This window comes from Mus musculus, chromosome 5 (genome assembly GCF_000001635.26).
Source record: "Mus musculus strain C57BL/6J chromosome 5, GRCm38.p6 C57BL/6J".
NCBI lineage: Eukaryota > Metazoa > Chordata > Mammalia > Rodentia > Muridae > Mus > Mus musculus.
The window spans coordinates 91,255,491-91,283,076 of record NC_000071.6 but is presented as its reverse complement, the minus strand read 5'-3'; the positions used below and the strand labels follow the sequence as shown (position 1 = coordinate 91,283,076).

Genomic DNA, 27,586 nt, shown 5'->3' with positions numbered 1-27,586 from the left:
AGGTGCTTCAAGCAAGAGGGGAGTGTAACCAAGGACTGCCACTTCACTCTCCTTCATATGCTTAGCCGAACTTAGGAAAGGGTGAGTGTGTCCCAAGACATCCTGGAGGGAAAAAAAATGGAACCTGAAATGTACTACAGCCAACAAAAATCCTCCCGAATGTTACTACTATGTGTCAAGGGACCTATGTCTTCACATTTCAAATATTTACTTTGCTTTATCGCTAGAGATAAAATATTTTATAGTGAGGGTTAGAGACCAATAACTAAGACCTATTATTGGGGCTGTGGAGTTGGGTCATTGGGTAAAACCTGATGACCCAAAGTCAGAGCTCAGAACCCCCAAAAATGCCAGATGAGGCAATAGAGATGTTGATAGATTTTAGTGGGCTCTGACTAGAAAATGGGAGACCGTGCGTTCTTTTTTTGGTTATTTATTTATTTATTTGTTCATTCATTCATTTATTTATTTATTTTTACACTCCGTATTTTACCCCTCCCCGTCCACCCTCTGACTGTTCCACATCCCATACCTCCTCTCCACCCCCTGTCTCCTCGTGTATGTTCCTGCCCTCACCACCCACCCAACCAGATCTCTAAACCCCCTGGAACCTCCAGTCTCTGGAGGGTTAGGTGCATCTTTTCTGACTGAATCCAGACCTAGCAGTTTTCTGCTGTATATGTGTTGGGGGCCTCATGTCAGCTGCTGTATGCTGCCTAGTTGGTGATCCAGTGTTTGAGAAATCTCCAGGGTCCAGGTTAATTGAGACTGCTGGTCCTCCTACAAGGTCACCCTCCTCCTCAGCTTCTTCCAGCCTTTCTCTAATTCAACCACAGAGCTCAGCAGCTTTTTCCAGCCTTTCTCTAATTCAACCACAGAGCTCAGCAGCTTCTGTTTCTTGGTTGGGCACAAATATCATCCTGAGAGAGGTAACTCAGACCCAGAAGGACATGCATGGAATGTACTCACTAATAAGTGGATATTAGCCAAAAAGTATAGAATACCCAAGATACAGTCTACAGAACTCAAAAAGGTCAATAAGCTGAAGGGTCCAAGTGAGGATGCCTCTGTCCCATTTAGAAGGGAGAAGAAAGCAATCACAAGTGGGGAGGGAGAAAGAGATCTGGAAGGGAAAGTGGACTGGGGGTTGGGTGGAGAGGAGAACCTGATTTAGAATTGGGTGAAGGAAAAGGATTGAAGCCCTGAGGGCAAGCAGAAAAAATGGAAACAAGCAACCTCAGGAGGTAGGAGGTTAAGGGGACCCTCCAGAGTGTACCAGAGACCTGAGAGGTGAGAGACTCTCAGGATTCAAAGGGAGGAACCTTAGATGAAATGCCAGACAGTAGGGAGAGGGAACGTGTAGACCCCACCTCCAGCAGAAAGACAGAGCATCAAGTAAGGGAGGGGGTTGCCATCCCACAGTCAAAACTCTGACCCATTATTGTTCTTGTCTGAAAGAACTGCAGGGATGGAAATGAAGAGGAGCCTGAGGAAATGAAGGTCCAAGGACAGGCCCAAAGTAGGATCCAGCTCAAGGGGAGGCCCCAAGGCCTGACACTATTACTGAGGCTATGGAGCGTTCACAAAAAGGGACCCTGTCATGGCCACACTCCAGAAGACCCAACAAGAAGCTGAAAGAGACTGGGCATTCTATTGGGTAACACTAATATAGCACTTAACAAATGGCAGGCACTATTTGAAGCACTTGATGTATTTTAATTACCTATTATCTAGTAACAACTCTGAGTTAACACTATTATCTCCAATTTCCTGAAGAGGAAATTGAGTCACAGAGAGATGAAGGAATCCTGTTTGCAATTAGCTGAATCAGGATTACATGGGCTTCTAATGATGGCCAAATTAACAGGTGTTTTTTAACGAAGACACATTTTTCTGAAAAGTCTTGTTGGATAGAGGAAGTCATCATAAAAAAAATACTTATTCACCTGTTCAGATGTGTGAAAAGTGATCACTCTGTGTCTGTGTCTGGTGTTGAGATGGGGCAAAAGATAGCAAGTTCGTCCTATCTATATTCATCTACCAATGCACAGTAGTGATAGCTGTCCTGCTTTATGTTCATAGCATTGAAACAGCGGTCACTCTGGGGACTAGGGGGAAGGGCAGTACTACAGTTTTCTCTGACCTGTGATGATTTTTGTCTGTTCTCTTGACAGGCTCAGTGTCTCCATCTTCTGATGAAACCAGGATCACATTATTCTTAAGAATATGATAGAGGGCAAGCTTAAGCGGAATCAGACAAGTACATTTTAGATCCCCACCCCCACCCCTTATTGTGATTTGCTTCCGGAACCAAGATGGTACAAAGTCAAGAAACAGATGTAAAGGCTGCCCAAGAGTGTCCTAAACACATGAGCATTTGGTTATAGAAATGCTGAATGAGAAAATGAGAAGGGAAACTAGAAATGCTGGAGTGGTCCTGAGGAGACAGGCAAGCCTGGCTCCAATAGAAAGGGAGAGAGGGAAAACTAGCTGAGAGCATCCTGGGAGATTCTGCAATCAACTGCAATTGAACTGTGATCTAAAGCTGCAATGCCAAGCCCAGCAAGGAGTCTTCAAGCCAAAGGACCTATGTCACTTCTTGTTGGAGATCATTGGCTGAGATTTGCTTGTTCATAGGAAGCATTGTCTCAGAATAGATGCACCAATTAATTTAATTTAATTTAATTTTTTGGGTTTTTCCCCATTTTTTATTGGATATTTTTTAATTTACATTTCAAATATTATCCCCTCTCCTAGTTTCCCCTCCCCAACCCCTTATCCCTTCCCCCTACCCCTGCTCACCAGCCTATCCACTCCCGCTTCCTGGCCCTAGCATTAAGGGCCTCTCCTCCCATTGAAGACCAACTATGCCACCCTCTGCTACATATGCAGCTAGAGCCATGAGTCCCACCATGTGTTTTCTTTGGTTGGTGGTTTAGTCCCAGGTAGCTCTGGAGATACTGGTTAGTTCATATTGTTGTTCCTCCCATTCATTTTAAACTGCAGTAACCAGGGCCAGAGGTTTGTGGTAGATTATGTTTCAAGGACATTGGCTATTCATGGGTTGGATTCTCAAGGATGCCATACAGGTTCAGGTCAGACTGTAAAGGTAGGTCTGCCTCTATAATGAGAGAAACAGAAGGTACAGGAAAGGGCAAACATTGTGACATTCAGTGCATTAAGTCTAGGAGAAGAAAGGAAGAAAACACAGAGTGAGGCAAGAAAGAGAATCAGCCAAGGAAGAGTGGATGGCCAAAGTAGTTGCCATTGTGACAGCCTGGTGCTTCATTTACTCCAAATGCTCTAGAAGACCATTATAGAGGAACACAGCCAAAGGGCAAGGTTGACAGCAGGTATTTATGATTGGTCTGAATGGAACATAGATAAGAAAACGGGAGTCTGGGGAGAAGAGTGCTTAGAAAGATAAGGATAGCCTTGACTGCAGGGCTAAGCGTTCCTAGTTCACTGGTGGGTGGGAGCATGTGATATGTTTGAAGCATCATAAGAGTTTTCATGATGTGATAACTGACTGTGATGTTGAGTTGGATCAAAAAGAGATATGAGGATTGGAGACTGGTCATGAGCCATTTACAGGGTCAGGTGAGAAGTCAAGCTCACTCAGAGCAGGGCAGCACCAGTGGAAACTGGGAATGCTTGGTAGATGAGGAAGTTTTGGTGAAAGTTGATTCATTACTGGTGAACGAGGAAGACTATGGGAGCTTGACTAGCTGAGAGAATCTCAGAGTGTGTATTGGAAGGAACTGGGTAGGGGTGGGTTCAGGATCTAAACAGTGGGATTATAAGAACAGAACAAAAAAATTAGGGGAAAATTGAAGATGTTGTGGTTGGTTTTGCTTTTAGTGGGTCAAGCTATTGGGGAACTATAACCTAGAGAGCCTGTTCGTGTGTGTGTGTGTGTGTGTGTGTGTGTGTGTGTGTGTGTGTGTGCTTGCAGATATACATGTGTGTATGTGATCATGTGTGTTTATGTCAGGTGTCTTCCTCATTCTTTCTCCAGCTTATTTTCAATAGGGGTTCTTTCACTAGGAGTTCAGCTAGACAACCTGGCCAGTGAGCTCCAGGGACCCACTTGTCTCTGTATCTCTATCCCCATCAGAAGGGTTGCAAACGTTCACGGCTACACTTAGCATCTTACATGGGTATATTACAAGTGTTCTACTCACTGAGTCTTCTCCCTCCACCCCCAGCCCTAAGTTCAGGGATGTTTATAGGAATCTGAGCAATAAAACTGAAGCTCGGGTAAGATCACCAGAGTTATAATGTAGAACTAAGGAGCCACTCCACTATTGTTCTCAGCTGTCACAGACAGGAAACACAGCCATGGCTATGAGAATGTCTTTGTATGCCATAAAGACACTTCCTCTTTATGACTCATTTGAGAACTGATGAGTACAACTCGGCTTAGGCTAGTTAAGCACTTTCCCCCATTACAATCTAGGTAAGGCATAGGATGTAATCAGCCCACAACAGGAAGCTGAGGGTGAATGGGTGGCATGGAGAAACTTGCCCTCTTGTCTACGCAAGCTTCTATCCATCTCTGACTCCATGGCACAGTTGTATAAGGTCTTTATTCAGCCATATTTGTTGTTAAGCCTGATTCTTTATCTGGCTTCTTTGCAGAGATTTGTAAACTCTGCTATGAATTTGTCTTTGAAAAAAAATACCTACCAAGAATGCTACTTTCCCCAGTACTATTGGAATTCCATGAGAAAAGCCAGACCAGTCATGAAAGCAAGATCAAGACAAAAATTAATTAACGTAAATGGTATTTGTCTTTAAATCTAAAGCCAAATGTGAATACTAATGGAGAGCTCCTGGTTTCTGCTAGTCGGGACTGGGGAAACATGGGTCTTACAGAGTAGGATGCATCTTTTTTTTAATACTTAATAAATGCACGTAATAACTTTAGAACAGACTTAGCTCATGTACCAAAAAGGAACAAAGACTCTCAAATCATACCGATTAAATATATTTACGTGGGGGTGGAGAGATGGTTCAGTGGTTAAGAGTACTGGCTACTCTTGTAGAGGACCTAGGTTCCATTCTCAGCAACCACCTGGTAACTCAGAGCCTCCTGTCACAGCAGTTTCAGGGAATCCGATGTCCATTGTTGTCACTGCAGGCACCAGCCATGCTCATGGTGTATGAATAAAGACGGAGGTAAAACACCCAGACACAAGAAAGAAAAGTTAACTTTATTTCAGGATGCATCCTCTAGGGAAAGCAGTCTATCGCTGCATATCTTTTAACTTTATGCTTCACATCTTCCCCCTGCTCATGTTCAAAAGCCATCTCAGGCCATCTAAAGACATTCTTTACTAGAACCTCATATCCCCGACCAGAGTAGATTTTCTCCCACTACTGGCATTCTTTTACCCATTTATCTTTTGTGTTTGATATGTTTTCAAACAATTGTATACGTGATAATTAAAATGCCCACTCTATTTTAAGTGTGTCCCATTACTAAACTCAGCACTAAGCATCTAACCATAGTACTTCGATTTCAGCTTGACAGTACCGTAGGAAGAACCTATGGCCATATCTTTTATTTGTGGAGAAATAGATTTAGTAACATAAATAATTTTTAAAAGTGGTATGACTAGGAAGATGCAAAACTAGAATTTGCACCAACAGTTTCATTTTTATTAGTGAAAGAGTCTGTACACATTCATACAGTAGTTTGCCGTTTTCTGTTATATTTTCTAGATTGTTTAGACTGAATATGGATTTGCTATCATGTTCTTCTATGGCCTCTCAAACTTGCAACTGTTGGATTCTTGGTAAATAACCGAAGAGGAGGCCAGTTGTAGGCAGTTCCATAAGATTAGGTCATACAGTTCTGATTTTACCTTGCTTGTTCAGTTACCGATTGGTGGCATGTCATGTATTTTGATACACATTGTTCAAGATACATGTGAAATGGTAGCAATAAAATAATAATGGTCCCGCATCTGAGACCTGGAACTACCAACTCCAAGGCTGTGATAGCTTTGTGAGGCAGGAAGAGTGACTTCCATCTGCCTTTGCTACCATTTCACCGTGGGTATTATGGTTCTAAAGAGGAGTTGGGGAAGAGGCTTTTCATGAAGCACTGGTCACGGAACGTGGTCTGCAAAGGATGCTACCACCCTGCTTTAAGTACCACACATGCGAGTCTAGCCTTCAGCATGGTTGGCTTGGAAACCGAAGTGATTAAACAGACTGAAAATGGATCTCATTCTCATAATCAATTCAGATGACCTTAAAGAATGCAAATTTGTTCCTGGATTTGCTGATGCTAAGCTGCATTAAATGTGGCAGTGCTTTAGATACTAAGGTATTTCTTTCAATCGAGAAATGTTTCCAACATTGTGTAATTTCTTTTTCTTAAGGGTCAGGTAAAAGAAATGGAATATGACAGTCAGCATTTCAGTGTTGGGTAAACACTGGCATCAGAGTGTGAGGTCTAAGACCACGAAGGACTAGGACCCTCTGACCAGTGCATCGTCTTTCAGAAGACAATGCATATAAGAAATAAACTTATGATCACAATGATTGCCGTGGGCATGAAATATACCAGAGAGCTAAAACATCCACCAAAGGTCTTTCACACACCTATTTTAGTGATCAGAAGATAGACAGTCAAGCTTGTCAAATGGCACTGAATGATCATAGCAGACTTAGTGATGATGTGGCTTGGGTTTAAGCAGCACTGAGTGTGGCAATGGTATTATGACTCCTACTCTCCTGCATAACCCATTCTTGCCCAGTTTCTGAATGGAAAGCAGATCAGGCCAGTGACTTATGTGTGTGCAACAGTTGAAAAAACAGGAGACTGAGACCATCTTGGGGGCGGGGGGTACTTCTGTTGTTTTTGCTAGCGAGTGCCTCTATTCCAGACTCCAGGGTGCGGCCTTGAGAGCTAATTGAAGAACAGATAGATTTTTTTCCCTTTTCAACATAATTAAGGCTATAGTTTTTGAATGAAAGAATTTCTGCAGCATCTTCAGTTTCCGATCCAGAATCTTGATTAGCCATTTCCCTATGATAACACTTTGGATTTATTTTCCTTTTATGACAATGATATATCCGTCAAGTCACAGACATCAGGTTTTGACAACTGGTCCACTATTTGTCTAGATATTTAAATACTTTTGTGCCCTATGATATGTTGTTTCTCCCTTGGAGAATCATGCTATTTCTATCTAAGGTCAGGGGAGCATGTACTTTTTGAATTCTTTCTAATCTATAGGGAGAAATTGGAAAATAGCATACTAAGTGATGCCAACTATTTGTTACAGCTCTAACAGCAGGAAAACAGTGAGCAACACTGCTAAGTGTAAAAGGACATTCATCACACAATGGTACGGCTATAGGCTACCATATGATTGTTAAGCATTTTACTGCTAGCTAGTCTGTATTAAATTGCCTTAGAATCATTATCCTTTACTCATTTTAAACTTCTCCACCTTCCTTTCAGACAGGAACTCTCTGTGTAGCTCTGGCTGTCCTGAAACACACAAATTTGCCCATTTTTACCTCCCAAGGGCTGGGATTAAAGACATGCGCTATACCGTACCCTTCTATTGTGCTTCCTTTTCATCCATGAAACAATCTTTGTGTTTTCTCCCGGCAGCAAAACCTAAGTATATCAGCAGTATAGAGAGACGTAGACTATTGTATAGACACAGCTGGAATAGGGCAGAGCCATGAAGAAGGACACCTGTTTGTTCAGACTGCTGGGGTATATACAGTTTGAAGGCCTCTTTTTGTACCATCTTCTTTCATATTCTCAGCACAAGATAACATCAGAAATATTGTTTCTAAGTAAGAATTGGATGGGACCATCTTACCATTCCCTTCAAAACCAGTAGGTAATTTAAGGAAAAGTCTCTCTCTCTCTCGTGTGTGTGTGTGTGTGTGTGTGTGTGTGTGTGTGTGTGTGTGTGTGTGTGTGTAACTTTACCCAGAATTTGATGTGCTATCTAACATCCCTGTTGAAGCAATATGTTCACCAAGTGACCATTTTCTCACTATAGGAATAAAAATCTACTTTATCTTTTAAAAATAGCTCAGTTACACCTGCACCTATGACAAAATAGTCCTATTCTCTCTAATCTTTATTTCAGCTCCTTGTTTTGATAAGCACACACTGGCAATTGCATTTAATTTTCAATCCAAGGCTACAATATCACTTCTCACTGGAACAGGTAACTGGCTCACATGGGCAGATGCAGGGGCTGTCTGTCTAGAATTGTTTTTCTAAACTGGTTTCTTGGAAAAGGAGACAGAAGAGTAACATTAGAAAGTCAACGCTGTTCCTCACCTGACACTCAGAGATTTATTACTCATATGGCTAGAGAAGCCCTGTGGACTTTATGGCAAGACAGACATGTGGATTCACTGATGTCATGTCAGTGAGACTTGTCCCAGCTTCCTCTATGACTCAGGGAAATGCTGTTTCATCAGTATGTCTAAACTCCACTTCGATTCATCTCTGTCTCACTTTATGCAATACCTTGTAATGTTTATTAGATGGCTTTGTGGTTTTTACGGTTCTAAAGTCCTCTCTTTAAAACCTCAAGGGCCCAGGTTCACTAAGTAAAACTATGCTCATGTGTCAAGAAGGGCAAGAGAATTGGTGACAATCAAAGAAAAAAATTTAAAAATTCATTCATGGCAAAGTGAAAAAATGGATATGGAGAGGAAGGGAAGCATTTTTTAAAATTCATTTTTGTCCATTTTAGTCTTTTTCTAATTCTGTAGGGCTCATAATATCTGCTATCATCTCCTTCAATCCCTTTTCTATGTTCCTTTTGATGGCTAACTTCATCACTGACTACACATACTATGATATAAAGCAGAAACGTAGCACTTGCCAATTTCCATTCCTTTGTAGGTTTCTTTCATATGAAACCAGTAGGCCTCTGAAATCACCACCATCATGACTAATATAGTTCCCACCAAGATTAAAGTGTGGATTTGAGTATTCTTGGGGGCTTAGGAAGTGTTCATCACAATTTCTACTCCTAGGAGTGTTGCCCATTGACATATATTCTGCCTTTTCTCTTGAAGGGTTCTCTGCTTTCACATGGCACAGCTCCCAGTGTTTGGAAACAGAGCCTTTCCTATTCCAGGCCAGGATCTCGTCTGGCCTGCAGTTAGAGGCATCATACTCAGCTCACACCCTCCGGTGTGTCAATGACCTTGAAATACAATGCAGAGAACGTAAGAGATTCTTCTTGACAGTGACCATCCTCGATCCAGAAAGCATACTTGGAGAATACCAAGTCCGGGTCTTTTCATCAACTCGAGGTCAACTCAATTTCCATATCATCTGGTAAGGTGGGTTTCTTTCATATTATTTCCTGTATTTCCTATTTAATTTTAGGTGTAGGACTTTTTATTTCCTTGAAAGTTCAACTTATTTGAGTCTCCAATTCCTGGTTGTTGAAAATAATTAGAAATCTGGGATTTGTTTATTTGTATTTTAATTTTTGTGTGTGTACTTGTGTGTGTGTGATGTGTGTGTGTACTTGTGTGTATGTACTCGTGTGTGTGTGTACTTGTGTGTGTGTGTACTTGTATGTATGTACTCTTGTGTGTGTGTGTGCGTGTGTGTGAAGGCAAGGAATCAGCTTCTAATGTCATTTCTTAGATGCTATCACCCTTAATTTTGAGACAAGGTTTCTCATTGGTGTGGTGCTGAGAGTAAGCCAGGCTGGTTGGTCAGCAGACCCCAGGTATCCCCCATCCTTTCCTCCCTACTCCTCATGCCCAGATTGTTTTCTGTATCATACGAAGTACCTTTATTTTTTAATTAATTAATTAATTTACATTAATTAATGTTGCCCCATCCCAGAGTTCTCCACCCCATATACCCCTCCCCTTTGCCTTTGATAGGGTTTCCTCCAGGTAGCCCTTTTCTCTGGGGTGTCAAGTCTCTACAGGACTAGGTACATCCTCTCCCACTGGTGCCAGACAAAGCTGTCAGTCCTCTGCTGCATATGTGCCATCCATGCCCAGCTTTTTCCTTGGTGCTGATGATGGAAATCAGGACCTCAGTCCTGCATGACCAGCACTTTACCAACTGATCTATGTCCCCAGCTCCTGTACTTTTACCTTCCATGGTAGCATTTTCACTAAACCCGAGAATAAGTTTGTGATAACTATGGAATACTATCTAGTTAAGGGAGCATTCCAATAAAATTGAAAATTAACAGATTATAGATAGCTAAAGCCATACTGTGCAATTGTCCTTTAGCAGTTCTGTGTTCTGTGCAGTGAGATGACTCAGCAGGTAAAGGAACCACCAACCCTGATGAACTAAGTTCAATTGTGAGAACCCAAATGTTAGAATCAACTTCTACAAGTTGTTCTTTGACATCTACACATACACTCTCTATATAGATATAACACACACACACACACACACACACACACACACACACACACACGTCATCCTTTGTCATCCACACACATTCTGTGATACATGTACACATGTCTCACACATACACACATTCACACAGCCATACTCTGACATCGACAACATGCTGTGATACAGGTACATGTGTCACACACACAGTCTTATTCTGACATCCACACACAAGCTGTGATGCATGTATATGTGACACACATGCACATACACATTCATACACTAACATCCACAACATGCTGTGATACAGGTACAAATGTTACACACACACACACACAGTCATACTGTGACATCCACACACATGTTGTGATACCCGAACATATATCACACCACACACACACACACACACACACACACACACACACACACACACACTCAGTAAAAAGTAACTCCATGGTCTTAGAGTTTCTAATTCTCTTCATAAAAATCATTTGGTCTTTATGTATATGTAAGCAATATAAAGAAACAAAAACTACCAATCAATTTTCTGTCAAGACTTTATATGAGTGAGTGTGTGTGTGTGTGTGTGTGTGTGTGTGTGTGTGTGTGTATGTGTGTGGGTATGCAAATGAGGATTGGCTATCATATATAAGCACACTGCTTGCCATTGAATTATACCCTAAGACACAGTAACAACACATTGAAACATGTCATCTGGTCTCTTTTCCATGTCCATGTACCTATCCTTTAAGTGGAACTTTTATGGGTACACTGTTTTATTACTACTATTTTCCATTAGCAATGTATCTTGTCTATTTCTTGCCAATTTCCCTAAAAGGTGCTCTAATACAAATGTATTTTCTCTTCATTGCTACACAGTGTTACATTGTGTGAATATATGGTGCTTCACTCCCTATCTTATTGCTGTTGAAAAATTATATTAATTTTGCTGTGTATCCACCAATTTCCCCATGATACATGATACATACTCTCTCTGGCTATTCTGACTGGTTCACATCATTTCAAGTGGCTCCAACAAGAAAGGCAATGCAAGTCCTTTCAAGGACACTTGTAGTGTTGCAAAGGCTCCAGTCTACAAACTGACCTCAAGTAATTTCTCTGTGCTCTATTTATACTTCCAACATTTACAAAGTAGACAATTCCAGTAAGAACATGTGTGAGGGTTGGACCTTACCCCAAAGGTCTATACACTAAAGCCAAGGCCCAGCCTATGCCACAATAAAGAGTGGTGGAAACTTTGGGCTCTGTCTGTCTGTTTCTGTCTCTCTGTCTTTCTCTGTCTTTCTGTCTGTCTGTCTGTCTCCCCTCTGTCTCTATCTGTCTGTCTGTCTCTGCCCTCCTCTCTCTCTCTCTCTGTGTGTGTGTGTGTGTGTGTGTGTGTGTGTGAACTTAGGTCACTGGAGCTGTGCCTTTGGTTGTGATCCCAAGATCTCCTAGTCTCTTTGCTCTCTGACTGTGATGGAAGGATCACCTTCACTGCCATGCATTCCCATAGCAATGCATGACTTCGTAAGGCCCACAGCAACAGGACCAAGGGTATATGGACCCAAGGCCATTGTCATTCTTAGATTACTGTTTGCTTCAACTGATAGAGGAGGAGCACAGTGTACTTAGTGCTGTAACTTTTATGCCTTGGTAGTGTTTGTCACAGAGCAGCCCGCAGCCCTCAGTAACTAAGTACTTTGGCACATTAGCTTCTGTCTTGTCATGTCACATTATGCCAGTAGGGGACACCAGCATGCATACTGTCAGTGACTGCACCACTGCATTGTGCCCTGGCTCTCTACCATCACCTGAAGTTCAAGAGTACCTCACAATATTTGTCCCTCATTTTATAAGAAATGTGGGATTCCCATGGATGTGCATTTTTATGTTTAAGGAAATTTTAACATTATAGTGAGTATTCTAAGTTGCATGTTAGAGATTATGAAAATCTTACATTAAGTTAAAATGCTATGCTTTGAATATCCAAAGGGTTCATACTTAACGCACTCTGAAGAATTCTGACATACATTGAGGCAGTGGTAAATCCCCAGATTGTCAGAGAAGAGTCTCCCATCTCACAGTGCTCGGGCTACTTTTGGTTAAGTGATGACTTACCCTTTTGTTTGTGCTTTCTGTTGTTTGATTTCTATAGCACCACTCCCCATCATCCTTCTCACAGTGGCTTTGTTCCCGCGTGACTTGCTCAGCTGTCACCGTTCTTAGGGTCCCTCCGCTCCTCTCCAGTTACTGTCCCCATCACTCCTTTCCTTAGAAGTAGGTGAGATGCCCACATTGTCCTCAGCTGAGAGTCACTGTGCAATGAGGGAACTATGACTTGGTGTCAGTAGTCACCATACTTTAAGTTTTTTTTCCTTTTCATAAACATCTCACAAAGGCCAGATACAACCTAACCCTTGCAGCTTGAGACTCCTGGAGGGGGCAGGACTGAACAAGGACACCCTGTGAGCCTAGTGTGTTCAGTGCACTTTCACCAGGACAAGCCCAAAGGAAGTCACACATGCTTTTATTGTAATCTTTGCTTAACTGGGTCCTGGGTTTTGCTATTTTTAAAGGAGACCTGCTCTCCTGATCAGGGTTCAGAGACACATGAGGGTTGGTGTTTGACTCTTATGTGAGAACTGGTGTCTGGCTGTGGATGTGAGGGTCGGTGTGTGGTGCTAGAGATGTGGAAGAGAAGTTCTAGGTCTTAGAACTAAACTGAAAGACAGAAAAAACCCCAAATTCCTGACCTTTCTGCCTCTCCTTTCCAAGCTCTGGGATGATAGACAGACAGGCCCTGCTGCACTCTGTTCCTTAGCGTTAGGAATTGAACCTCCTCAAGCAAACTTTGCATTCTGGATTACCCTCTACATGATAGCTATAAGGCTCCTGAACTTCATTTGAAAATCACTTTATTTTTCTACTGGAAACTGCTATCCCCTATCAACAAGTTGATTCCCGAAGTGAGACTTTTCATCTTATACTTTGAACTTTCCAGATGGAGTGCTTCTATTTTTGGCTACATCTTTTATATGTTGTACAAACCCAAAGATGAGCGGGCAGGCCAATGAGTAGAAACTGGAAGCTTCATATTTTTATATGGAAAACTCACCCTCTGCATGTTAAGATAACACTCCATTGTATTGGTTTTGAAAACAAAAGTGATGAAAAGATAGTTTTGTGTCAAAAGCTCTAAAAGTCAAGTTTTTGAAATACAAGAATACTTTTATATATATATTTCAATTGTTTTGGGTGGCTGCATTTTCTTTCATTAAAACTTTTTCAATTAGGTATTTTCTTTATTTATATTTCAAATGTTATCTCCTTTCCTAGTTTTCCCTCCCTACTAAAACCCCTACTCCATTCCCCTTCCCCCTGGTCACCAACACACCCACTCCCACTTCACTGTCCTGGCATTCTCCTACACTGGAGCATTGAGCCTTCACAGGACCAAGGGCCTCCCCTCCCATTGATGTAAAACAAGGCCATCCTCTGCTACATATGCAACTGGAGCCATGGGTCCCTCCATGTTGCTCTTTTGTTGGTGGTTTAGTCCCTGGGAGCTCTGGGGGTACTGATTGGTTCATATTGTGGTTCCTCCTATGAGGCTGCAGACCCCTTCACCTCCTTGAATCCTTTCTCTAGCTCCTCCATTGGGGACCCTGTGCTCAGTCCAATGATTGGCTGTGAGCATCCACCTATGTATTTGTCAGGCACTGGCAGAGCCTCTCAGAAGACAACTACATCAGGCTCCTATCAGCAAGCACTTGTTGGCATCTACAATAGTGTCTGGGTTTGGTGATTATATATATGGGATGGATCTCCAGGTGGGACAGTCTCCGGATAGCCTTTCCTTCAGTCTCTGTTCCACACTTTGTCTCTGTATTTGCTCTCATGGGTATTTTGTTCCCCCTTCTAAGAGGGACTGAAGTGTCCACACTTTGGTCTTCCTTCTTCTTGAGTTTCATGTGGTCTGTGAATTGTATCTTGAGTATTCAGAACTTTGGGCTAATGTCCACTTATCAGTGAGTGCATATCATGTGTGTTCTTTTATGACTGGGTTAACTCACTCAGGATGGTATTTTCTAGTTCCACCCACTCGCCTAAGCATTTCATGAAGTGATTGTTTGTAATAGCTGAGTAGTACTCCATTGTGTAAAATTTACTACACCTTCTGTATCCATTCCTCTGTTGAGGGACATCTGGATTTTTTCCAGCTTCTGCTATTATATATATGGCTGCTATGAACATAGTAGAGCATGTGTCCGTATTACATGTTGGAGCATCTTCTGGGTATATGCTGGGTATAACTCTGGGTCCTCTATGTCCAATTTTCTGAGGAACTGCCAGATTAATTTCCAGAGTGGATGTACCAGCTTGAAATCACACCAAAAATAGAGGCATGTTCTTCTTTCTCCATATTCTCGCCAGCAATTGCTGTTTTTTGTTTTGTTTTGTTTTGTTTTGTTTTGTTTTGTTTTGTTTTTTATCTCAACCATTCTGACTGGTGTGAGCTGGAATCTCATGGTTGTTTTGATTTGCATTTCCCTGATGACTAAGGATCTTGAACATTTCTTTAGATCCTTCTCAGCCATTCAGTATTCCTCAGTTGAGAATTCTTTGATTAGCTCTATACCCCATTTTTAATAGGGTTATTTGGTTCTCTAGAGTCTAACTTTTTGAGTTCCTATTGTGAAGGGTGTCATTTCCCTAATTTCTTTCTCAGACTGTTAATCCTTTGAGTAGAGGAAGGCTACTGATTTGTTTGAGTTAATTTTATACCCATCCACTTTGCTGAAGTTGTTTGCCAGGTTTAGGAGATCTCTGGTGGAATTTTTGGGATCACTTAAGTATACTATCATATCATCTGCAAATTGTGATAGATTTACTTCTTCCATTCCAATTTGTATCCCTTTGATCTCCTTTTGTTGTCTTATTGCTCTACTAGGACTTGAAGTATTATATTGAAAGGTAGGGAGAGAGTGGGCAGCCTTGTCTAGTCCCTGATTTTAGTGGGATTGCTTCCAGTTTCTCTCCATTTACTTTGATGTTGGCTACTGGTTTTCTGTAGATTGCCTTTATTATGTTTAGGTATGGGCCTTGAATTCCTGATCTTTCAAAGACTTTTATCATGAATAGGTGTTGGATTTTTGTCACATGCTTTCTCAGCATCTAATGAAATGATTATGTGGTTTTTTTCTTTGAGTTTGTTTATTGAGTGGATTATGTTAATGGATTTCCTTATATTGATCCATCCCTGCATCCCTGGAATGAAACATACTTGGTCAGGATGGATGATTGTTTTGATGTGTACTTGGATTCGGTTTGGGAGAATTTTATTGAGTATTTTTGCATTGATATTCATAAGGGAAATTGGTCTGAAGTTCATTTTCTTTTTTGGGTCTTTGTGTGGTTTATGTACAAGCATAATTGTGGCTTCATAGAACGAACTGGGTAGTGTTCCTTCTGTTTCTATTTTGTGGAATAGTTCGAAGAGTATTGGTATTAGGTCTTCTTTGAAGGTCTGATAGAACTCTGCACTAAACCTATCTTGTCCTGGGCTTTATTTGGTTGAAAGACTATTAATGACACTTCTATTTCTTTGGGGGTTATAGGACAGCTTAGATGGTTTATCTGATCCTCATTTAACTTTGGTTCCTAGTATCTGTTTAGAAAATTGTGCATTTCATCCTGATTTTCGAGTTTTGTTGAGTATAGGCTTTTGTAGTGGGATCTGATGATTTTTTGATTTCCCTGGTTTCTGTTGTTATATCTCCCTTTTCATTTCTGATTTTGCTAAGTTGGATACTGTCTCTGTGCCCTCTGGTTAGTCTGGCTAAGGGTTTATCTATCTTGTTGATTTTGTCAAAGTACCAGTTCCTGGTTTTGTTGATTCTTTGTATAGTTCTTTTTGTTTTGACTTGGCTGATTTCAGCCCTGAGTTTTATTATTTCCTGTCTCTACTCCTCAGCTTTGAGATGTGCTGTCAAGCTGCTAGTGTATGCTCTCTCCAGTTTCTATTTGGAGGCACTGAGAGCTATGAGTTTTCCTCTTAGCCCTACTTCCATTGTGTCCCATAACTTTTGATATGATGTGTCTTCATTTTTATTGAATTCTAAAAAGTCTTTAATTTTTTTCTTTATTCTCCCTTGACCAAGTTATAATTGAGTAGATCATTGTTTAGCTTCCATGTCTGTGTGGGCTTTCCATTGTTTTTGTTGTTATTAGAGACCAACCTTAGTCCATGGTAATCTGATAGGATGCACAGGATTATTTCAATCTTCTTGTATCTGTTGTGGCCCGTTTCGTGTCCGATTATATGGTCAGTTTTGGAGAAGGTACCATGAGGTGCTGAGAAGATAGTATATTCTTTTGTTTTAGGATGAAATGTTCTATAAATATCTGTCAAATCTATTTGGTTCATAACTTCTGTTAGTTTCACTGTCTATGTTTAGTTTCTGTTTCCATAATCTGTTCATTGCTGAGAGTGGGTGTTGAAGTCTCCTACTATTATTGTGTGAGCTACAATTTGTGCTTTAAGCTCTACGAAAGTTTCTTTTATGAATGTGGGTATCCTTCCATTTGGAGTGTAGGTATTCAGATTGAGATTTCATCTTGGTAGATTTTTCCTTTGATGAGTATGAAATATCCTTACCTATATTTCTTGAAACTTCAGGTTGAAAGTCGATTTTATTCGATATAAGAATGGCTACTCCAGCTTGTTTATTAGGACCATTTGGAAAATTATTTTCCAACTTTTGACCCTGAGGTAGTGTCTGTCTTTGTCACTGAGGTATGTTTCTTGTATGCAGCAAAATGTTGGGTCCTGTTTATGTATCCAGTCTGTTAGTCTTTGTCCTTTTATTTGTAGAATTGAATCCATTGGTATTAAAAGATATTATGAAAAAGTGATTGTTGCTTCCTGATATTTTTGTTGTTAGAGTATTTATGTGGCTATCTTCTTTTTGGTTTGTTAAAAAGAAGATTAAAAGAGGATTATTTTCTTGCTTTTTCTAGGGTGTAGTTTCCAAGATTGTGTTGGAGTTTTCCATTTATTATCCTTTGAAGGCTGGATTTGTAGAAAGATATTGTGTAAATTTGGTTTTGTCATGGAATATCCTTTGTTTCTCTATCCATGTTAACTCAGAGTTTTGCTGGGTATAGTAGCCTAGACTGGCATTTGTGTTCTCTTTGGGTCTGTATAACATCTGTCCAAGATCTTCTGGCTTTTATAATCTCTGGTGAGAAGTCTGGTGATATTCTGATAGGTCTGCCTTTATATGCTATTTGACTTTGTCCCTTATTGCTTTTAATATTCTTGCTTTGTTTTGTGTATTTGGTGTTTTGATTATTATGCGATGGGAGGAATTTCTTTTCTGGTCCAATCTATTTGCAGTTCTCTAGGCTTCTTGTATGTTCATGGGCATCTCTTTATTTAGGTTTGGGAAAATTTTTTCTATAATTTTGTTGAAGATATTTAGTGGCCCTTTAACTTGGGAATCTTCACTTTCTTCTATACCTATTATCCTTAGATTTGGTCTTCTCAATGTGTCCCAGATTTCCTGGTCCTTTTGAGTTAGGGAGTTTTTGATTTTGCATTTTTTTGATAGTTGTGTCACTGTTTTCTATGGTATCTTCTGCCCCTGATATTCTCTCTTCTATCTCCTGTATTCTATTGGTGTTGCTTGCATCTATACCTCCTGATCTCTTTCCTAGGTTTTCTATCTCCAGGATTGTTTCCCTTTGTGATTTCTTTTGTGTTTCTATTTTCATTTTTAGATCCTGGATGGTTTTGTTCAATTCCTTCATCCATTTGGTTTTGTTTTCCTGCAATTCTTTAAGGGATTTTTGTGTTTACTCTTTAAGGACTTTTACCTGTTGACTTGTGTTCTCTTGTATTTTTTAAAGGAAGTTATTTATGTCCTTCTTAAAGTCCTTTATCATCTTCATGAGATGTGATTTTAAATCTGAGTCTTTTTTTTTCAGGTGTCTTAGGGTATCCAGGACTTGGTGTTGTGGGACAACTGGGTTCTGATGATGCCAAATAGCCTTGGCTTCTGTTGGTAAGGTTCTTGTGCTTACCTTTCACCATCTGTTTATCGCTGTCTCTGACTGGAGCTTGTTCCTCCTGTGGGCGTTTAAGCCTGTGTCAGCACTCCTGGCAAGACCAGCTCTCTCCTGGACAGGGTTTGGGTTTGGAGGGCTGTGAACAGTCTGAGCTCCTGGGTGCTGATGGAGACCACAAACATACTTTTAAGAAGATACTCATACCCTGTCAGAGAATTTTCCAGAGAGGCTTCTCTGATTCTCAGGTTCTTGAGACTCACTTTTTCCATTAGTACTTTTTATGAAAGTCATGCAGTAAATATTCCAATAGCCAGAAAACTGTATGCATTTGCTCAGTTGGAAAATTGCCATGATTTTAGTTCCTCAAGGTTTCAAAGGCAGTTTGCTGCTGCCATTTGGTTCTCAGCTCTTCCATTCATCCTAACATTCACAGAGCTTTGAGAAATAGTCCTAAGTCCATGCTTAGATGCTACAAGTAATAAACAGAGACACTACCTCCCTTGTGAGTTCACACCTCCTTAGTAATACAGTAACTTCTTTCTTGGTGCATTATTTGAGTCTTTCAGTTTGTTGCCTTATTGTTTTGAAACTTTGAAAAGTAGCTTGTTCCACCAATCAAATGTTCAGAGTAAACAGTGTGATCAGAAACCGAAATTGGAGGTTTTAGGGCAGAAATAATGATTGATGGCTTTTTCCTCAAAGAGAAAAAAAAGTTAAAAAACATTAAATATATAAATATATCATATCACCATGACATATCAAGATAACAATAACATTTACTAGTTTGGTTTAATTATGATAAGAATTATAATGGCCAACATTTTCAATCATCTTGTATGTATTTCTTCCTTGTAACATCTCATTGTTGATAATGTTACTGAGAATAATTTATAAATGAGGAAATAGCCCAATGACATCGTGGTGAGTAGTCAAGTTGACATGATCTAGAATTGCCAAGGAATGCAATCTTATTGCAAAATTTTCTAATCATTGGTCTGGGGGCATGTCTGTGGGGGATATCTTTATTATAATACCCCCACTGTGGGCATCACTATTCCTTAGGCAAGAGATTTTGGACAGTATAAAAAAATGGAGAAAGCTAGTGTGAGTACTAACAGGGATAACTATACTTTATCATGGTTGCAATGTGACTGGGTGCTTCTGGTTTCTGCCACTCTGACTTCAGCAATGTCTGTAATTTGGAACTGTGAGCCAAACAATGCTCTCTTCGTCTTTAGTTGCTTTTGTCAGGGTATTTTATCATTGCAACAGGCTTGTGAGCTAATCCTTCTCTTTGGGGACTGCATAGTAACTGAGTCCTTTAGGTGAGTCTTGAGTGCGTTTTAATTACATTCAAAAGAAGTGCATATTTCAGCACTATATTTTCATAACAGTTCTATGGGAAAGACCTTGAGAAGTTACATGAATGGGGTGTACTCAGAGAAGACACCAAGCCTTAAAGAATGAAGCCTCAGCTCACTATCTCTGATTGTCACTGACTAGAGCTCAATGGAAGAATCAACATGGGGCTTCTTTATACTTTTAAAAAGGGTATTTATGAGTCAAGAAGTATTGTGCTAAGCACAGAGAAACAGAAACAAAGAGTGTGGCTTTATAAAAGAAATGAATTCTAGGATTTTTATGTCAAGAGATGTTATTATGATCTCATGAACCACTAAAGATCTGTCTTTGGTTAAAATCCACAAATAAATACCCTTTGGTGTGGTTAGAAGAAGCAAGTGACTTCTTGAGATTAAGAGTGAAACAGCTTAACTGGGAAAATATCGTCACTAGCCTTCAGCTCTTGTGGCCATATCCAGGATTTCTATGGAAGCAAAAGAGCAAAACAGTGATATAGTCCTGCTCTTGTGCCAAGTTACACACACAAGGCCCACAGGGTGGCCACCCCACCTCTACTTCCCTGCTAAGTGGCTGTTGAAAGATTAAAACCACAGAGACACTCCTTGGCCTCTGAAAGAGTGTTCATTAATGAATTCATGCATTTATTTATTCTTTCACTTAATCCTCAAATATTTGGAGAGTCTAGCTACCTAGAAACTGTCTCCTGGGGGCACAGCCAGTTCTCAGGGAGAGCTAGGTAGGATGTTTGATCTGGCATTTTCCAGTAAGAGCCGTCTAAAACTGTCTCTTTTTAAAAAATTATTTTTAAGAAAGAAAACTGCTGAACTTTGAGGAATATCAGCAATTTATCTGGTTAATAACATAAGCTAAACTATTTCTAAAGTGTTTCTAAGTGGGCTGTGTCTTCAACCGCATGGTTCCATGTTGTATCACTGCAATGAGTCTCCAACTCCAGGCTTCTGATGCTCATAGTTTTGAAGGTCATATTTTTCTTCACCTAATCAAGGCTTTGGATTTAGTCTTTAACACAGAAGGTGAAAAGAGTTACATATTAGGCAAGTTACATACATCTTGTATGTGGTTCTTATAGGAAGTAGATTGGTTAGGTAGTCTATTTCCCACATGATAAACCTGTCCAGCAGGCAGCCTGCTGTCACATGGTCACATACCTTGTCTTGGGCTAGGCATAGCTGGCCTTCCAGTTCACATCTGTCTTCTTCCCAAGTCATGCTCTTGTTACCAAGCACACATAATTTACCTTGATTTTATCAAACACTTCACTCAAGTGTGCTTACTACACTGTACTAGACTATGAACTATACTAATAAGTATTAAAATTTATTCCAAGTAGAGAAAATTAATCAAAATACATTGATTCATGGCAAAAAAAAAAGTGGGAATGTAGAGAGTGGGCTTAAGGAAATTAAGACTGCAGAGCCAGAGGTGGCCTCCCTGGGAAGTAGGGCTCATCAGATATTTGAATAAGAAACCAGAGTCAGTAAAGCAGATATTTCCTGAAGAGGGAAAAGCAGGTGAAAAGTTCTGAGAGGTATGGTGGCTATGTTTAAAAAGAGTGATGTGGGAGTTCTGACAGGCTAGAGAGAAGCCAGGATGAAGAGAGTGACAGGAGAGCAGCTATAATTCCTGCTGGGGAGCAGACTGTATGAGGTTGTGTATCTTTACCAGAGTAAAGATGCTGATAAACGAAATCTTGGAATAGTATGAGTTGCTAAATGACGTGGTTGCCTATGTTTCAAATGATCACTAAGGCTTCCATGCTAAAACAGCCTATAGGAGGGAGAGGTACGAGTTGAACAAACTTGGGAGTTAAGCAAATGTGAGACTTGGAACCCTCTTGAGCAAGAATGGAAGCCCCAACACGTTTAGCCTGAGAGGTTCTGCCTGGAAGTAGATCCTATACCACCTTTTGGGATGAATAACAAATATAAATTCCCAAGGGAATATAAATATTGATTGTCTGAGATATACTTTGAAAGAAATAGTGGAATAATGGAGTGAGATCCCAGTGGTCAGGGGGCTAACACTTGTAAGAGAGGCAAGGTATCAAGTGTTTCCTCAAGAGGTGGCCTTGACTCTAAGAGACTGTCCAAGATTAGAATGATCAAGGGAAGGTAAGATCTGGAATATGGCTACAGTGTGGAGATAGTAGGCAAGATTAGGAGTAGAGTGGGGAATTTATTTATTTTCTATAAAAGATCAGAGGGTAGCTACATTAATCTTATATGCCATATGGTCTCTGTGTAACTCCAAGAGTTTACTGCTAAATGCAAAAAACAAAAACAAAACAACCCAACAACAACAACAAACAAACAAAAACCAAGCCAGCCATGGACAATACGCACAAGAATGCAACTGCATGCTCATCTGCTAATCAGACTTTGCTCAGAAACAGTAATTCAGATTTGACTCCAGGATAGTCTTTTAGTTAGGTTACTATTATTGTGATTAAATACCATGACAACAAGTAACTTGGGAGGAAAGGATTTATTTATTTATTTATTTTTAATTTTCAGAGCAGGAACTAGAGTAAAAAACTTGAGGCAGAAGCTAAGGCAGAGGCCATGGAGGAATGCTACTTAGTGGCCTTCTCCTCAAGGCCTGCACAGCCTACTTTCTTAAAGCACCCAGGCCCATAAGCCCAGGGGTGTCACCACACACAATTGACTGGGTTCTCCCCCATCAATCACTAATTAAGAAAATCCCCCACAAGTATGTCTACAGCTGGATCTTATGGAGATATTTTCTCAATTGACATTCTCTCTTGTCAGATGACTCTAGTTTGTGTCAAGTTGTCCTGAAACTATCAACTATCCAGCACAGATATGAAAGAATTTAATCAAGTAGACTTGGCAAAAGGAGCCATATAAACATAACAATGTTAACAATATAACATTATCTATCCTTGTTATCCTGCTCTCTCTCTCTCTCTCTCTCTCTCTCTCTCTCTCTCTCTCTCTCTCTCTCCCTTCTTCCCTCTCTCCTCCCTCCCTCCCTCCTTCCCTCCCTCCCTCCCTCCCTCCCTCCCTCCCTCCCTCCCTCCCTCCCTCCCTCTCTCTCTCCCTCCAGAATCACAGGATTGCTTGTAACCCAGGTTGCTTTCTCTGTGTAGCTGAAATGACCTAGAAATGTACTGCCTGGATGTCAGACATGAGCCACTAACTGGGTCCTATGAAGTACTGGGATCCATTTAAGGACTTCTGCATGTTAGCCAAGCATGGTCTATCAGCACATCTACACTCATACTCCCCTCAAAAGTCCACACAAGAGTCAGTATATTATTACTTCTCTCTTGATTCCTTGAAAGCAAAGTAAAATAATTACAGCAAATATGCAAATGGAAGTTATCACAAACTCAAAGAACAAACTAAAAGGTGTCCTTTTCCTACTCTTTCTTAAAAAAATATTTTATTTTCTAAGTATGAGTGTTTTGTCTGTGTGTCTGTATGTGTGTGCACAGATGTGGATCTGTGCCAAGTGCCGGCATGGTTCAGGAGAAGGTATTGAATCCCCTGAAACTGAAGTCACAGAGAGTTGTGATTCTCAAAATAGAACTGGGCACTTCTGCAAGAGAACCAGGCTCTCTGATCCAATGAACCATCTCTTTAGCTCCTTTCTTATGATGTCTTAAGAAGTGGAGGCTTGCTGGAGGCCAGCTTCCACATTCCACGTTGCACTCCAATAAAAATCAACCTCAAAGATATCCAGATAAAGTTGGCCTCTCCTTTCCCTCAAGATGAGACTCAGTGTATTGCAACACAGACCCCAGTGTTCCCTTTTATAAAATAGTGGGCTCATTTATTTATTTCTGTCATCCATTTGTTCTTTTTTTTTGCATTTTATTTAAAAACAAGCAAACAAAATTTTGTAGGCCTGTGGATAGGGCTTAGTGGTAGAGCAATTGCTGAACATTTGTGAGGTTTTGAACTAAAAAGAGATCTTGTTTACACATTTGTCTACCTATTTCTTGCTGTTCTTTTGAAACAGATCATCAGGTTGTCCAGGTTGACCTTGAACTTATGATGAACTGGAGTTTGACTCTGAGATCCTGATCTCTGGTCCCTAAGTGCTGTGATTACTTCATGCCTAACTTTAGACTTGTTTTTCGACTACTTCTGACAAGTTCTTCTTGATTCCATTAGCACCTGGCTTCCACTGGTATATAGGACCAATGTGGAAACTCTTTGAGCTCAGTTCAGAGGTCTGAGTGTGACATTTCAGCTTGCTTGGAGGACAAGGAATAAGAGACACTGAGTTACAGTTTTATACGCCTGTACTACAGGTCAAAGACTGAACAACAGGTATGGGGCCAGAGGGGGGGGGAGGGGAGCATGGTATGTGTCTATTGGCAGGTGTTCAGAATCACCAAAGCTCCCAGAGTGAGGAGGCACTACAAAAGTGACATTGAGGGTTGCTCAAATTAGATGCTCTTTGGAAATGACCTCTGTGTATTCTTCATCTTTTCTGTGTGACACTTTCCTACACCTCAAATTGAACTGTCTCTGAAGTCACACCTATTGCAGAGCCTTCTCTGGGCCACTAAAGAGCAATAGAACAATGGAGCTAAAGAGAAGTGAGGGGCTCCTTTGATGACTGGATTTTTCCTTTATCTCTTTGTGACAGATGGTATTGGAAGTGGAAAAGAAGATCTCATGTAGCAGTAGTTCTTGGCTCCCAGGAAAACACAATGACAGGAAAGACAAAGGCTGTCACTACATCTGTGCTATTACTCCTACATCTCACAGCTCAGTTCCCCTGTCCTTTTAACTTCTGTTTTTCATAAATTGTGACACCTCTGAAGTAATGGTCATTTGGATTGTTTTATTTCATCACTATCCACAATCTGTAATCTACAAAAGTCTTCATTATTGACAAGTGACCTTTGTTTATCTTTATGAATTAAAATCTACAAACAAAGGAGCTGTCCAGAACCCATAGTTACATTAGAAAAAAACACACACAAAAGAATGGAATTCAACTCAGAGGGAATGGTGGCTTCACCCAGTCTCTTTTAATGAAACTACTCCTTCGGAAATGTGCTTGCCCTAACACAGCACTTGGCCTGCAAACAGTGGCACTATTAATGTAAATTATTCCAGTCTTGTGGTTTGATAGAAAGATTAATGGTCTCGAAGCTCAAAGATAAATGCTGTGCTTGTGTAATGAGGTCAACAATCACCAAAGGCCACTGGAGGCCTCTGACAGGGAAAAACCAGTGGTTAAGATCTGTATGTTGTTAGCTCATCTGGGTGATGTGACCCTGGACTCTGATGCTTAGAAAGCTAGCACCAGCTACTGAATCTGCTAATTAACTCTAGCAGCTTCCAGGTTCTCTTGGGACATCGTATCATCTGTCCCTCTTAAAAAATTAAAAACTGAACCACATCAGTAGAACTCAAAAGAGATAAGATCTACCTTTAATAATACTCCATTAAACTATATACTCCTCCTGCTCTTTGTTCTAATATATATGACAGTATGCCACTAAATTCATGAGTCCTATGTTTTGCTCAGTTTCTATTATGAACTATAACTTTTGCTTGATGATCAATTTATTATTTGTACTCCCTATATATTATTGTATTGTCTAATTTTTGTATTTATTAACACTCATACTGTGACTAACAGAAATCTATCCCAAAATATCTTAAGAATAAAAGAGTTCTTTGACTTCCATGTAAAAAGTATGGGGGTAGATTTAGATATATAGTAATTAACATAACATTCCAAAATTTTCTCCTCTTTATAGGATTTGAACAGGAAGGAAGGATGCTTTTGCCAACCTTTTACTCTGGTAGCATCAGCAATGTCTCCCATGCATTTGGGAAGAATGAATTTTCTATATGATTTAAGTAGAAAAAATACTACTTTAAACAAAAAGAAAAAAGTCAGGGATGTTTGAAAGAAAATGTTCTTAGGTATGCATTTCAGGTAGGGTGGTGTAGCTTTGAAAACAAACTGTAGATTTTTCTGTGTTGGCCATAGCATATTATGTAGGGTCTCTAAACAGTGAAACTTCAGTCAGAGTTAAGCCTTGGAAGGATTAATATAGTATCAATATGAAGAGTAGATTCTACAAAGTTAAGATGAAGTCAGAGTTGTTCATCACAAAATGCAAGGCTTTGAGAACCTTACCTTAGATTAAACCGATGGAAGTGCACAAAGGAGAAAAAGTATTGAATATACTTGAAATGTTGACTATGCAGAAGTTAGTCACCAGTTATAAGCTAGAGTGCAGAAGCAGAAGAGATTAAAGGAAGGAGAATAGGTAAAATATTACTTCTGGTCTTCATGGGAAATGGCAGTTCCTTCTGAGATAGGATGAATGAAGATGAATGAAGAGAAGACTTGCTGGCTTGGGTGGGTGTTGAAGTGTATGACAGCCCAATATGGAGCTGTGTAATAAGCTCACCCAAGGACCTGCAAGCATCACCTGGGAGAGGTTCAGAATGCTTACCTGTGAAGCAAGCATGAAGCAGTCATGACTGCTATTCATTTTAAGCCTCAAGTGGAGAATTTTTTAATCTCTACTGTTTTCTCATTTGTGCAAATCTAAGAATAACATTTGCAGGGGGCAGGGAAGAGTATTTTAGAAAGAACAAGAGCCAAATAATCACAGTAAGAGGGCCTGCTGTATCAGGAAGCAATCCAAACTATCATTTTCCAATGTAAAAAGTTTAGGAATTATAGTTTGATGGAATGTAGGCTTGAATAAGATAAGGAGGACAGAGGATTCAGAGTTACAGCTGGATTTTACAGGATTATCTAGGATAGATCCCAGAGGTCTTTCTTAAGATTGTCCCAGGTGTTGGGGATTGGTTCTAATGTGGTCTTATTTTGGCTCCCCAAAAGCTGCACTTTCACACCTGAGGTCTATGCCCAAAGCTGGTTTTGATCAACAATAAAGAATTGCCACGTCTGTATTTGTCAGGTACTGGCATAGCCTCACATCATCATCTATTGAATGGAACACAGGGTCCCAAGTGAAGGAGCTAGAGAAAGTACCCAAGGAACTGAAGAGGTCTACAGCCCTATAGGAGGAACAACAATATGAACTAAGTAGTACCCCCAGAGCTTCTGTCTCTAGCTGCATATGTAGCAGAAGATGGCCTAGTCTGCCATCAATGAAAGGAGAGGTCTTGAGAAGATTCTATGCCCCAGTACAGGGGAATGCCAGGGCCAGGAAGTAGGAGTGGGGAGCAGGGAGAGGGGGAGGGTATAGGGGATTTTGGAGAGGAAACTAGGAAAGAGGATAACATTTGAAATGTATATGAAGAAAACATCTAATTAAAAAAAAAAGGAAAAAAAGAAAAGAAAATATATAAAAATAGAATTGCCATACAGCCAAATGGCTAAGCAGAAAGACCAAGGCAGGTCTTTTAGGTTGTACAGTTGAGGGGCTGGGAGAGAGAGGAGAAGAGGGAAGTGCCATGACAGGGAAGCAGAAAGATGAAACTTAAAGGACCTCTGGCATGTAAGAGGCCACTTTCCTGACTGGGTCTGGAGTAGCAAAGATGAAATGTTGACTTAGCAAGTTGACTCTGGAAAGTTGGAGGGGCGAATGTATGCTAGCCACAGGGATATTTAAAAGTGTCCTGCCATTGAGAAAGTCAAGGTATATCAAAATTAGCTGGCCACGAGTGCATGTGGGCATGGGGGTGGGCGTGAGTGAGTGCGTGCGTGCGTGCGTGCGTGCGTGATATTCTCAGATCCAGAGAGCTCTTGGGCAGGTACGGTATGCATGCGACCTGCTGGGAG

General features: G+C 40.5%; 1 long non-coding RNA gene across 1 annotated transcript; it reads left to right on the top strand.

Moving 5' to 3' along the window:
* Gm19619 (predicted gene, 19619) lies at positions 1–25,506 on the top strand. The gene is made up of 6 exons (NR_040428.1): positions 1–81; positions 1,459–1,657; positions 2,175–3,353; positions 9,076–9,340; positions 18,368–18,444; positions 24,452–25,506. It is a non-coding gene; the product is annotated as a predicted gene, 19619 (long non-coding RNA).
* Positions 25,507–27,586: the final 2,080 nt, after the last annotated feature.